The 13,990-nt window shown below is 34.0% G+C and overlaps 1 long non-coding RNA gene across 4 annotated transcripts; it reads left to right on the forward strand.

Annotated features, from left to right (window-relative positions):
• Window positions 1-4,641: 4,641 nt before the first annotated feature.
• On the forward strand, window positions 4,642-8,945 carry LOC105436297. 4 transcript variants are annotated; one of them, XR_004217705.1, is made up of 6 exons: window positions 4,645-5,024; window positions 5,844-5,914; window positions 6,057-6,156; window positions 6,358-6,411; window positions 7,053-7,716; window positions 8,629-8,945. It is a non-coding gene; the product is annotated as an uncharacterized LOC105436297 (long non-coding RNA). The 4 variants fall into 4 exon arrangements; XR_970177.2 differs by lacking the exon at window positions 8,629-8,945 and adding an exon at window positions 7,813-7,963; XR_970176.2 differs by lacking the exon at window positions 8,629-8,945 and having other exon boundaries at window positions 4,642-5,024; window positions 7,053-7,944.
• Window positions 8,946-13,990: the final 5,045 nt, after the last annotated feature.

The following is a 13,990-nucleotide window of genomic DNA, read 5'->3' on the forward strand; positions in this document are numbered from 1 at the left end:
TCACGCCTCGTCTTGATCGACCTAACAGGTGCCCAAGACGGGGTGTGGGAGTAGATTATATCATCAATAATTGTTTAGTTGAAACAAGATGTGTTATTTTTCAACTTTGGATCACATGCCTAAGAGTTGATAATTTCTTTGAGTGGTTAGAACAATGTAGTTGTTGTAATATGTTTGATGCACGAGATTTTAATCTCCAACCTTAAGGAGTTTATTTGGGGGAGAGAAAGGAAAGGAAAATAAATGACCATTTTAGTCATTTCCACGTTTGGGGGAAGGAATAAGTTTTAATCCTCTTGTTCCTTCTTAATCATTCTCCTTCCTCTCAATCCCTAATCTTTCTTCCTTCCAATCCTTCTTTTCCTCCGATAAATTATTTTTTCAATTACATCAAACTATTCTCATTTTCAAAATTATAAATATCTTTTCCTTAATAATTATATTTTCATTTTTCCACAACAAATATATGTATATCCACGTATACATGTAATTATCAAATTTCTAACAAAATTTCACTCTTCAATTTAATTAAATAAAGACAAAAAAATATTTAATTATATTTAAATTCAGTGACACTAAAAATCCAAATCCAATAATTAATGAAGTATTCAACTCACAAATATTTAATTAATTTTAATTTCACAAAACCATAAATTCTAAATTAAATATCACGTGATTGTCTGTATGCTTGAACCACATGACCTGTTTTTGTTTTAGTTTCCATTGCTTTTTAAAAAAATATATTTTATTTTGCATTATTCTGATGTACGATGTAATTGACATTCACTGTTTAACTGTATTTCGATTTTTTTTCTTTCGTATTTCACATCGTTTCAATGCTATTATGTTCGTCGTCATTTGTTTAAATTGATTGTCAATGATACCCAATTTCTCGTTATTGCACTTGCAACATTAATTTTTTTAAAAAATTAGATATAATTTCTTTCGCACGTAACACAACAATTAATTTATTGGCACAGAAAACTTGCATACAAAATGTTCAAAATTGACATCATATTTACGAAAATTAATGGAACATGTTTTTTGATAAAAATTCTAAATTTTGGTAAATTAAAAATACGAATATTTGTGTATTAGATTTGCAATACGAAGTAAAAAAAAATACAACAATACAAATTTAAAATAATAATTTTTTTTTTTTGTCATAACCCTTCTCACTTTTTCCTTCACAAACAAAGATTATCATAATCCTCTCACTTATTATTTCCTCAAACTGTTGGGGTTTATGTTCTAAAACTGGTAGATTGTAAATATATATTCATTGACCGTTATTAATAAAGTGTTGTTGATTATATTATTAGTTTTGTCTTAATAACCCAAATCCAATAAACTAACACTCTAAGTTATTTGATAAGTCTTGAATAGTATGTAAAGACATACAATGATCGATATTCGAGATCAACTTAAAGGGTCTATAGTATAGAGATAAGGTTGGGTACCTTATCCTAGTAACACTATGAATACGACTCACTTTAAATTTGATACAAACACAATGATCCAAAGCGTTCGTGTAGGTGACATTCAAGTGAGGGTATCCTATGCAATGAGTTTGCATAAGACCGAACCACGAAATAATAACCACTAAATGTAACTTCGTTAACTAGTTAGGTTTATATTTCATTAGGATGACCTATGTAACTTATTCTTAATTTAAGTGTATTATGAACTCATATTCGCGAGAGATTGCCCTTTGATATGTACGGGTGAGAGTGGCCAGTTTTCGACTCAATATGCTTATCATTTTGGGAACAATACCAAGTAGAGAGCTGAAAACATAATCATACAAGATGAAATTTACTCCTTCCCGACTTTTGGGTAAGTAGATGGGTGTTTCCTTAAATGGTATCTTCGAGACTTGAACAAAGAGCCCTATCCTCTCTATGGCGCGAGAGGGATTTTTGTTTATTGGTTGGACCATAAACATGTTGTTCATTAGAAGAACACTAGTATTTAAGGATTGGAGGTAATCTAGGGGTAAAATAGTAATTTGATCAAGCTGGTGTTACGAACACTCGTGAAGGACTAACTTACTATTATTGGTCTATATACGTGGACACATAATATATCTATTATGAGAAGAGTTTAACTGTGAGTCTTTAGTGGAGTGTACACACAATTAACGAATATTGATTAATGTGGTGAATGAGTTTAGTCAATTAATCTCATATCGTTGTAGATTCTGATTTATAGATTCATTAGGTCTCCTTCCTAGCTCATAAAGGATAATGAGATTTATTTATATTGGTTGTAATTTGAAATGTTCAAATTTACTTTAAGAATTATCATAATGTATAGTGATACATTATAATGTAAAGTTTATATTTTAATCAAACTTTATTATATAAATTTAATTTTGGATATGATTCAAAATTAATTTACGAGAGATAAAATATTTCAACATTCAAATATTAATTTAATGTGAATTAGATTCATATTAAAATTAATGGTTATGAGAAATATTTATATTTGAATATGAATTCAAATATTAAGTTAAATATAAGATATTTGATTTTGCTATTAATTAATTGAAGAGAATTAATTAATAGTTTAGTTTAACTTTATTTAATTAAATTAATTTAAAACTATAGGATATTGGAGAGATGTTAATTAAATATAATTTAAATGAAATATTAACTACATATGATTTAATTAATTATTAACTGATTAATTAATTAATTAGTTGATTTGAAATTTCTATTAATTTAATATTTTTTAAATTAATAAAATCTCATTATTCTCTTCTACTCTCAAGAAAAGAAAAGAGAGTTATAAATATGCAGAAGAAAAATAATTTTTCTAAATTAAAAAAAAAAGTCAATGCTTTTGCTCTTTGGAAAAATAGTTTTCTCTTAAAACTTTTTCCATCTCAATCTCACACACCGATCTCATATATCTTAGAGCATAGGAAGTTATTCGATGAGTGGTGTCCCCAAATTTGGAGATTTAGTATATTTAGGGACGTCAAACTACGCAAGTTTTTCTCTTTCTAATCTATACTTTATTAAAACATGCTTAATAAGAAAATTAGTTTCTTAATTATTTTTTGCCAATGTATTGGTATTTTGGAATTCCCAAATTAAATTGAGGAATGATTCTGTAAAATCTTCCACTGCCTAGGGCTTTTATCCATTGACAAACAAGGATTATCATAATCCTTTCCTTTTCATAATCCTCATTTTTTCATAATCATTTTCCCTTTTGTCACACCCTAATCCGCAAAACTACCAAAACGCAGAAAGTAGTGCAGATAGTACGTGATTTAGCTTAAAACCTTGAAACTGATCTTATCTCCTAATTCAAACTCAACTCCTTTATAAACTACCATGCGGCAGAGATAAACATAACGCACATCGGAAGTTAACTTAAACTTTTATTCAACAACAAGTGTTTTGACGTGATTAAACGTTAAGACACTTATCTTAAATCCTTTACCTTGTTTAAACGCCAAATATTTTAAATAACATTCTTTAGGCATTAAAGCTTAACGTAGTCATCATTAATAAATAAACTTAAACTTAATTAACAACAGGCGTTTCTTACATAGTATACAATTACAACACTTTGACCAAAACAAATGACATTAATCAAAATGCTTAAATGCCTGGTAGCTTTCTCAAGTCGCTACAAGTCCTTCAACCTTCTTCTCTACTTGGCCTAAACGTCTGATCTTGGAAGATGGAATTTTAAAACGTAAGTCTAAAAGAATTAGTGAGGTTTTATGAAATCCTTTTCGCAATACCTTTCCATAAATCATTTTCACCATATCATATAGTTTAACACAAATCACTTTATTAATAAACACATCATTTCGCAAAACATTACAATAAAATCAGACCAACTTGCAAATCACATCAATATACATTTTGCATAAACACTAATTAGTCACAATCATTCCTTTGGTCAAGGATCCCAAATCATTATCTACGTTTGGTCTCGTTACCTTGCGTTTAGACTACTATATCAACAACATCCGAGAACTTACAGATTTGTCATTGTTGCTCAGGCTATCTAACACAATGTAGTCCTTTTGTACATTGGTCGACTTTACTCCTCCATGCATGCCTTTTCTACAAGGTTGCCTATAACCTTGTGTGTATATAATAGTTAGCTCATTCAAAGGAAACAACTAATGATTTGAAAACCATTTTATAATCAATATCATAGTCATCAAATCAAGCTTTAAATATTATGAAACATGTTTGAAATGATATAAATACTTTTAAGAGAAGATCATTCACTATACTTAGCCTTAGAATTGGAAATCTCCTATTCTTCTTCTTTCTCGCGGAAACAAAATGACAGCACTTCACACTTCAAAATTTCCAAAAAATCTCCGATACTTAGTGACCAAAATCCTTTATTTATACTACTCTTTAACCTGGATTAGTTATCCTCAAATCCTCGTCCAATTTCCAACTCCTACTTAAAACTTTACATGTGTAAAATTAATATTTATCTTATCCATGCTTAAATCCTTAATCTTACATGTTAACCTCGGTCAAATCAGATTTGAAATCTTCTCACCGAACCTTTCTTCTCACTTAATTTCATTTCGAATAACTTTAACAGCTCAACATAACTTTCAAAGGTCTTAATCCAATAACTCCTTTTGTGACTATCCAACATTTTCTCGCGAATATTTTTTCTCTTGTGAATGTTTACAGAAAGACCGTACGGGGTTGGTTTATGGAAATTTTGAAGGTGAAGAAACCCTATCTTGCGAGATACCCATCTTGCCGATCCACCACCATTCTCTTCTTCTAGTTCTAATGGCGCTGGAATCAGGGGCAACAGACCCCCTCGAAAACCCAAGTCCTCCTAAGAAAATGCTCCAACGTCATATCCCAACTCCCTTCATGGTTCCCGATTTTGAACCCTCGTCGGCTAAGTTGAAGAGCCCGCTTCCACCTAAGCCTCCCTCTTCTAACCCGCTTAAGAGGAAGCTCAATATGGAGACCTTTCTTGAGAATTCCATCCTTGGGTTGTCATATTCTGGTGCGAAGGTACTTACATGGTGTGATGTGTGGGGGGTTTGATTTATTTTTGTCTTAATTATGGTGTTTGGAACTGTTTTACCTCACAGTTGCTGTTTCTCCATTCTGCATAGCATTTGCTGTTGTTTGGTCAAGACGTACTTGTAAGAAAATGGTGTGAGCCAGAATCTATTTTCAATTACATGAAAATTTTGAAGTTTAGAATATTACTGCTTAATGTAAGAAGCTAACTTCTTGTTTTAATGTTTTGTAAACAAGGGAATTGCATTGATAATTACAGTTCGTCCAATAGTTCACATACCGAATCTTAAGTTAGAATTTTTAAATCTTGGTTCTATGTTTATGTATCTGAAACATGCTGATCTTAATTGGTTAATTTGTATTAAAAGTCAAATTGACGTCTCAAAGTTAATTGGCCTATGTTTTGTCTTTTGCCCAAAAAATCATGATCTCTACTCACTGATGTGATATATAATCCCTTTTCTATAGCTTGATATTAGAAGTTAAATTACAAAAGTTAAACTATGAACATTATATCTATCTATATGTAGGTTGAACTATCACCAAAGTTGGTCACAATGGGATAGATAACTAAAATGTTTTTAGTTTTGAGACTAAATACTCACGTTGCTTTAAATTTAGAGATGAAAAGCCATTGTAACTCATGAAAACATAAAATATAAGCATTCTCTTAAATTTCTTAAAGATAAGTTTCTTTTTCCAAACATTTTGTGACGATTTTTTCAAACGTTATCAGCCCATCTTCATACTTCAAATTGTTATAAAAAACCTCTTCCTATATAACTAATACTTTGGAGAACCTTACAGGTATGACTAGTTGACAAATAAGAGCCTTCAGATTGGTTACTTCTTATCAGCAATGCTTGCTTATGGAACAGGTAATGAAGGAAGTAATGTGTTTCCTTGTGATGTTCATATATAGTAAAGATCAAGTAATGCGTTTACTCATGCAATCTTTTCATCAATGATGATTTAAGTGAAGAAAAATAACACTCTACATTTAATGTTATTATATTGTAGTGTTGATAGCACACACACATATATATTCTGTAATGATATATATTAGGAATGTGATCAAGGAAGCCAGCTTGTCTAGAGAAAGCAAGAGTTGGTGTTGAAGGTTAGATACTTTCTTTAAAATTAGTTTTATAGTTATTGCGAGTTTTTTTAGGATTACTCTGTGGCTAAATCTTCATTAACTTACTATGCTGCCAATGAGAGATATTGGAAGTTAGTTCTCTTTCCCATGTTGCCTTGTTTTTATTCTAAATTTCTAATAGGACTATGAGAGTTATTCATATTTTACTATCTGTTTTTGTAGCAACACCCATTCATGATGGCATGAGTACACCTATGCACCCATGAGTCCGTCAAGGTAAATTTCACGTGTTCTAGTGCACTTGAGATATTAATTGAGATAATGTGGATAACATTGTAGAATGTATGTGCTGTAGAAATTCCATAAATTATTGTTATTTAAATATTTTCATTTACTTTTATGATATTGTCTTACAGTTAAACCGAGGAACATTTAAATTCAAAGATGACAATTGACAACTTTGAATAACTTTATGATAAGCTTGAAAATATTAATGCTATAGCAGATAGCTAATGAATATTTATAGTTTTTAGTTTATTTTTTGCCAGTCTGGCATTGAAAATTAAGAAATAATTCTTGAATGTATATTTGTTGCTTTGTTCTTTCTCCATAATTCTTCTCTTAGTCAATTCCTTTTTGGAAAATACTTTTATGTTGATTCTTTGTATTCTGAAGATGGCAACACCTTATTGATGAAAAACATGACTATATGAAAATGGAAAATAGAATTTTAAGTACATTAATTATTGAAATAGTGGGATTGAGATGGATGGAATGCACATTTTTAACGCTCCTTAAGTTGCATGGTTGAATTTTGGACTAGGGAAGCTAGTATAAAGAACAGTCAAACAAGATGTGGTTTGTCATTTTTCAGAAGGCAGGCTGTCATATTTGGTACATATTAATGGTTTGTTTAGATATTGTTTGTAGAGTGATTGAAGTCATATCAAGTTGGAAGCTAAGAGATTGGGTGAAAGCTAAGCAATCGTTGAAGGTTGAAGGTTGAAGACTGTGAAGTTCAAAGTTCAGTTAACAGCTCCTACAATGCGATCAAATCCACCTACTCAAACCCACCTTCTGTTTCTAAAGCAGAAGAGAATTTGTGTTAGACTCACCTTCTATTCCTAAAGTAGAAGAGCTTTCAATGACTTAACCAAGTGAGCGATTAAGTTTTTTATCATCCATATTGTTTCCTATCCGTACTTCTATCTAGAGAAAGAAAGCTACATAGAAAAAGTAGACTACCAAATGGGAAAAAAAAGATTAGTAAGCAGTGTTAGTTTTTGAAAATAGTAAACAAAAATTAACATGATTATCAAACCAAGCCATTCGAGAACATGAAATAGAATTGGATAGCTGTCGTGCATTATGTCTACAAATGTTATGATAGTTACTATGATATGGGGTTTATGAAAGAGAATTTCCTATGTATTTTAACAACAGATGATTCTTCATCATCAAGCAAAGTTTATAGCTTTAAAGAGTACCTAAAGGTTACAAAATATCAGCCGATAGCTCATGATAAGCTCCAAACGAATTTTCCAGCACAAAGCCAGAGTGTATCCCCAGTGCAACGTGAAGGTTGTTAAAATCAAATCTCTTAGGTCGTATTCAATAACTATTTAGTTTTGGTTGTTTGTTTTTCATAGTTTTGCTTGGTTTTGTTTTCTGTTGTAGGTAAAGTTTGATCTTTTTGAAAAGTTCTTTAGAGAAGCATGTCAATACCTCCATCCTATGCGATTATAATCTTAGGGAAGACTTTTTGTTCCCTTTCCTTCTGTCAATGCATTTTTTCTTCTCTTTACATAAAGGAAAATTTATTCTTTTAGTTTGAGAGCAAATATATATTATCTTGAATTTTAAGCATTTCAGCATCGTACGTTTTATCAAAATAACATATGATTGGATGAATTGACTACATTCTTTGTGATTAGTATCATTGATTTTTTTGTTATATCATTTTGTTCACAATGGTTGATGGTTGTAGTTTTCGTTAGTTGTTTTCAAAATGAGTTTATATAATTTTTTTTTCTTTGAATCCTTGCCATTGTTGAGTAGTAACTTGGCATTTGTTTATTAAAAGGTTTTAATTAAGATTATGGTGTTCATAACTTTGTAGTCACACTAAATAACTTAAAAGAGTTAGTTTTTGATAGTTGACAAACATGATAGTAATGTGATACTGAGTGTGAGGGTAAAAAGAGCTGCTTCTGTTGTGATAAGAGACGACCCCGTGGAGCGAGTGCTCTCAGCACAAATCCTTAAAACGATTGTATGAAACTAATCCAATTGGGTTCAAGTGATGTTTGTGTTTTTGGGTATGGTGTGTTTTGTTTTCAAGTTCGTTAGTAGACGTATTACTTAATTGAACATTTTGATACCATAGCCAGTGTAGGAGACGATGAATGAAGGGTGCTATAAGACTAGTTAAGACTTATATGTAGCCTTATTTCAGTAATAAATAAAATTAAGAGAATTTTCTTTGATTTTTAGGAACAAAGATGAATAAGCAATGAAAAAGGAATGAAGAGGTTTATCCATGCAAGCTTCAAACCAAAGTCAAGGATGTCAATCCTTCGAGGGGAGTCCACTGTTCCCCCTTATTTTTCTCCCTTTACTTTGATTTTCAAAAGCTTTGAGGACAAAGCAAGTTTTTAAGTGGGAGTGGGTAATAGCTTGCTTAGCTTGAATGTTTAGTCTAAACTTGGGGGATTTCAAATTTTGCCCAAATTAAGAAAAAATTCAAAAAAAATTTCCTTACAATAATGAGCAATATAGCTTCTTAGCTTACTTAGATCTTGCATAAAAAATATGACTATCAACCCTTGAACACTGAGTGTAGCTGCATCATTCTTAACGCATGAGATCACGTCAACTCACTTCGAGATATAGTCAACAACCAATAATATGTACACATGAGTTCCAGACTATGGAAAGGGGCCCATGCAGTCTATCCCCCACATATCGAAGGGTTTAACTCTAAGATAGGTTGTTAGAGTAGTTCATCGCGATGGGTTAAATTCCCTATCCTCTGACACCTGCCACATTTTATCACAAAGTCCTTCACATCATGAAAGAGAGTTGGCCAGAAATAGCCACTCTGTAATACTTTTGCAGCAGTCCTTTGGCCACCACAATGTCCATCATAAGGTGCTTCGTGGCATTTGGCTAGTATGTCAGTTGTTTCGTACTCAGGCACACACTGCCTTATTATGGGAGTTGACTTAGTTTGTACAGAAAAGGCTCATCCTACCTATAAAAGCGACATTCATGAAATAACTTCTTCGTTGCTTGACTGTTGAAATCTTGCAGCCATTCCTTACAAACAAGATAATTTATTGTCGACGTACCATGCTTCTTTTATTTCAACGTGGAAAAGCTGCTCATTTGGGAATCTTTCTTAAATCTCCTTGGCCTCGGGCTGAAGTTTATCATTCTTAAGTCGTTATAAGTGATCATATACTTGGTTCTATGTGCCTTTGCAGTTAATTATCTCAACGTTAAATTCCTGAAATAACAAAATCTATCATATTAACTACGGTTTTGCATCTTTGTTCACCATAAGGTATCTAATCGTAGAGTGATCCGAATGCAATGTGTTTTTTGAACCAATGATGTAACTTCTGAATTTCTCAATCGCAAAGACTACTGCTAACAACTGTTTTTTAGTGGTGGTGTAATTCTCTTATGCTTCGTTGAGAGTTCTACTGGCATAGTAAATTTGATGGATTACCTTGTTTTTCTTTTGACCTAGTATTGCTCGTACTGCGACATCACTTGCATCACACATGATTTCAAACGGTTGATCCCAACTTGGGGTGATGACGATAGATGCTGAAGTCAATGCGTCCTTAACCGCTTGAAATGCGTAATTGCACCTGCCATAAAAATAAAGGGTTGATCTATACAAAGTAGTTTGCTAAGTGGTTTGGCGATCCAAGAAAACCCTTTAATGAACCTTCTATAAAATCCAGCATGGCTCAAAATCTTCTAAATGCTTTGACATAACCAAAGGGTGGTAACTTGCTGATTACATCAATTCACTCGACATCCCGTGAAAAGAAACAAAAGAAAGTTAAGTCGTTTAACCCAAGTAAAATGCATTATGTTCTTCGATATCAGATCTTGCGTAGCAAACTATTCGCTTTTAACATAAGCAAAACCGTACTTGCCTAGTTCCTACCGTTCGTCACCTCGCACGACAGGCAATAAAAAGAAATAAAAGAGAGTTAAGCCGTTCAAGCCAAGTAAAGTGCTTCGAATTCCTTCAGTATCAGAACTTGCGTAGCGAACTATTTGCTTTTGGCCTAAGGAAAACTAGACTTGCCTAGTTCCTACGGTTGGTCACCTCGCAAGATAACCCATAAAAAGAAACACAAGAGAGTTAAGCCGTTTAGGCCAAGTGAAATGCATCAAGTTACTTCAGTATGAAAACTTGCATAGCAAACTCTTTGCTTTTGGCCCAAGCAAAACCAGACTTGCCTAGTTCCTACTGTTCATCACCTTGCACCACAACCCGTAAAAAAACAAAAAAAATAGAGAGTTAAGTAGTGTAGGCCAAATAAAGTTCATTCAGTTCCTTCGGTATTAGAACTTGCAGAATGAACTCTGCACTTTTGGCCTAAGCAAAACCGTTAATTCACCTCACAAGACAACCCGTAAAAGGAAACAAAAGAGAGTTAAGTCATTTAGGCAAAGTAAAATGTGTCGAGTTCCTTCGGTATCAGAACTTGCGTAGTTGACTCTTTGCTTTTGACCTTAGAAAACCAGCCTTGCCTAGTTCCTACCATTTGTCACCTTGCATGACAACCTGTAAAAAGAGACAAAAGGGAGTTAAGCCGTTTAGGGCAAGTAAAATGCATCAAGTTCATTCGCGCGCTATCAGAAGTTGTGTAGCGAACTTTACGCTTTTGGCCTAAGTAAAACCAAACTTGCCTAGTTCCTACAGTTTTTCCCTCGCATGATAGCTCATAAAAAGAAACAAAAGGAAGTTAAGCCGTTTAGGCCAAGTAAAATGCATCGAGATCCTTCGGTATCAGAAGTTGCGTAGCAAACTCTTCCCTTTTGGCCCAAGTAAAACCAAATTTACCTAGTTTCTATCGTTCTTCCCCTTGCATGATAGCCCATCAAAAGAAACGAAAGGTAGTTAAGCCGTTTAGGCCATGTAAAATGCATTGAGGACCTTTCGTATCAGAATTTGCCTAGTGAACTCTTCCTTTTGGCCTAAGCAAAACCACACTTACCTAATTCGAACCATTCTTCACCTCGCACAACAATCTGCGAAAAGAAACGAAAGGGAGTTAAGCCGTTTAAGTGAATTAAAATGTATCAAGTTTCTTCGATATAAAAACTTGCATAGCAAACTCTCGCTTTTGGTCTAAGCAAAACCAAACCTTTCTAGTTCCTACGGTTACTCACCTAGCATGACAGCTAGTAAAAAGAAACAAAAGGGAGTTCAGCCGTGTAGGCCAAGTAAAATGCATCAAGTTCCTTCGGTATCAAAAGTTGCGTAGCGAACTCTTCTCTTTTGGCCTAATAAAATCCAACTTGCTCCGTAAAAAAAAACCAAAGTGAGTTAAGCTATTTAGGCCATGTAAAATCAGTCGAGTTTGGTTCATATCAGAACTTGCATAGCAAACTCTTCAGTTTTGGTCTAAGCACAACCAAACATTCCTAGTTCCCATCGTTCCCCACCTCGCACGACATCCTGAAAAAAGAAATGAAAGGGAGTTAAACCGTTTAGGGCAAGTAAAATGCCTCGAGTCCCTTCGGTATCAGAACTTGTGTAGCGAACTCTTCACTTTTAGCCTAAGCAAAATCGGACTTGCTTAATTCCAATCATTCTTCATCTTGCACGACAGTTCATTGAAAGAAATGAAGGGTGCTAAGCCGTTTAAGTGAAGTAAAATGTGTTGAGTTTCTTCAGTATCAGAAGTTGCGTAGCAAGCTCTTCGCTTTTGGCATAAACAAAACCATACTTCCTTAGTTCCTACCGTTCATCACCTCGCACGACAACCTGTAAAAAGAAACAAAAGGGAGTTAATCCGTTTATGCCAAGTAAAATGCATCGAGTTCCTTCACAATCAGAACCAAAGTTTCCTAGTTCCTACTGTTCGTCACATCGCCTTAGAACCCATAAAACGAGATGAATGGGAGTTAAGCCATTTAGGCCAAGTAAAAGGCGTCAAGTTTCGTCGGTACCAGAACTTGTGTAGCAAACTCTTTGCTTTTGTCCTAAGAAAACTAGATTTGCATAGTTCCTATCGTTTGTCACATCGCACGACAGCCCGTAAAAAGAAACAAAAGAGAGTTCAACCGTTTAGGCCAAATAAAATGCATCGAGTTCCTTCAGTATCAATACTTGCGTAGCGAACTCTTCGCTTTTGGCCTAAGCAAAACCAAACTTGTATAGTTTCTACCGTTAATTTACCTCACATGACAGCCCGTAAAAAGAAAGAAAAAAAATTTAAGCCATTTAGGCCATGTAAAATGTGCGAGTTCCTTCGATATCAAAACTTGCATGGTAAACTCTTCGCTTTTGGCATCGACAAAACTAGACTTTCCAAGTTCTTACCGTTCTCCACCTCGTACGACAGCCCGTAAAAAGAACCAAAAGGGAGTTTAGTCGTTAGTCCAAGTAAAATTCATCGAGTTTCTTCGGTATCAAAAGATGCATAGCGAACTCTTTGCTTTTGGCATAAACAAAACCATACTTGCCTAGTTCCTACCATTCTTCCCCTCACATGACAGCCTGTAAAAAGAAATGAAATGGAGTTAATTCATTTAGGCCATGTAAAATGGGTTGAGTTCATTTCATATCAAAACTTGTGTAGCAAACTCTTTGGTTTTATCATAAGCAAAATTAAACTTTCCTAGATCCTACAGTTAATTCCCATCGCACGATAGCCTATAAAAATAAACAATAGAGAGTTAAGTGGTTTAGGCCAAGTAAAATGTGTCGAGTTCCTTTGGTATTAGAACTTGCGTAGCAAATGTTTCGCTCTTGGCCGAAGCAAAACTAGGCTTGCCTAGTTTCTAATGTTTGTCACCTTACACGACATTCCGTAAAAAGAAACAAAAGGGAGTTAAGCCGTTTAGGTCAAGTAAAATTCATTGAGTTTCTTCGGTATCAAAACTTACGTAGCTAACTCTTCGCTTTTGCCCTAAGCAAAACCAGACTTGCCTAGTTCCTACTGTTCGTCACCTCACACGATAACCCGTAAAAAAACAAAAGGGAGTTAAGCCTTTTACGCCAAATAAAATGCGTTGAGTTCCTTTGGTATTCAAACTCTTGTAGCGAACTCTTCGCTTTTGGCCTAAGTAAAACCAAACTTGCCTAGTTCCTTTCGTTCGTTAGCTCGCACGACACCCCATCAAAATAATTATAATGGAGTTAAGCCGTTTAGGCCCAATAAAATGCATCGAGTCCCTTAGTTATCAGAACTTGCATAGCGAACTCTTCGCTTTTGGCTAAGCAAAACCAAACTTGCCTAGTTCCTACAGTTCCTCACCTCGCACGACAACTTGAAAAAAGAAATGAAAGGAGTTCAACTGTTTAGATCATGTAAAATGCGTCGAGTTCCTTCGATATTAGAACTTGCATAGTGAACTCTATGGTTTTGGCCTATGCAAAACCAGGCTCTCCTAGTTCCTACCGTTCGTCACCTCATACGACATCTCGTAAAAGGAAACAAAAGGGAGTTAAGCTGTTTAAGCCAAGTAAAATGCATTGAGTTCTTTCAATATCAGAACTTGCATAGCGACCTCTTTGCTTTTGGTCTAAGCAAAACCAGACCTTTCTAGTTCCTACTGTTTGTCACCTTGCACGACATCCCAAAAGAAAGAAACAAAAGGG

The sequence above is a fragment of the Cucumis sativus genome, chromosome 6 (assembly GCF_000004075.3).
Source record: "Cucumis sativus cultivar 9930 chromosome 6, Cucumber_9930_V3, whole genome shotgun sequence".
In the NCBI taxonomy this organism is placed as follows: Eukaryota; Viridiplantae; Streptophyta; class Magnoliopsida; order Cucurbitales; family Cucurbitaceae; genus Cucumis; species Cucumis sativus.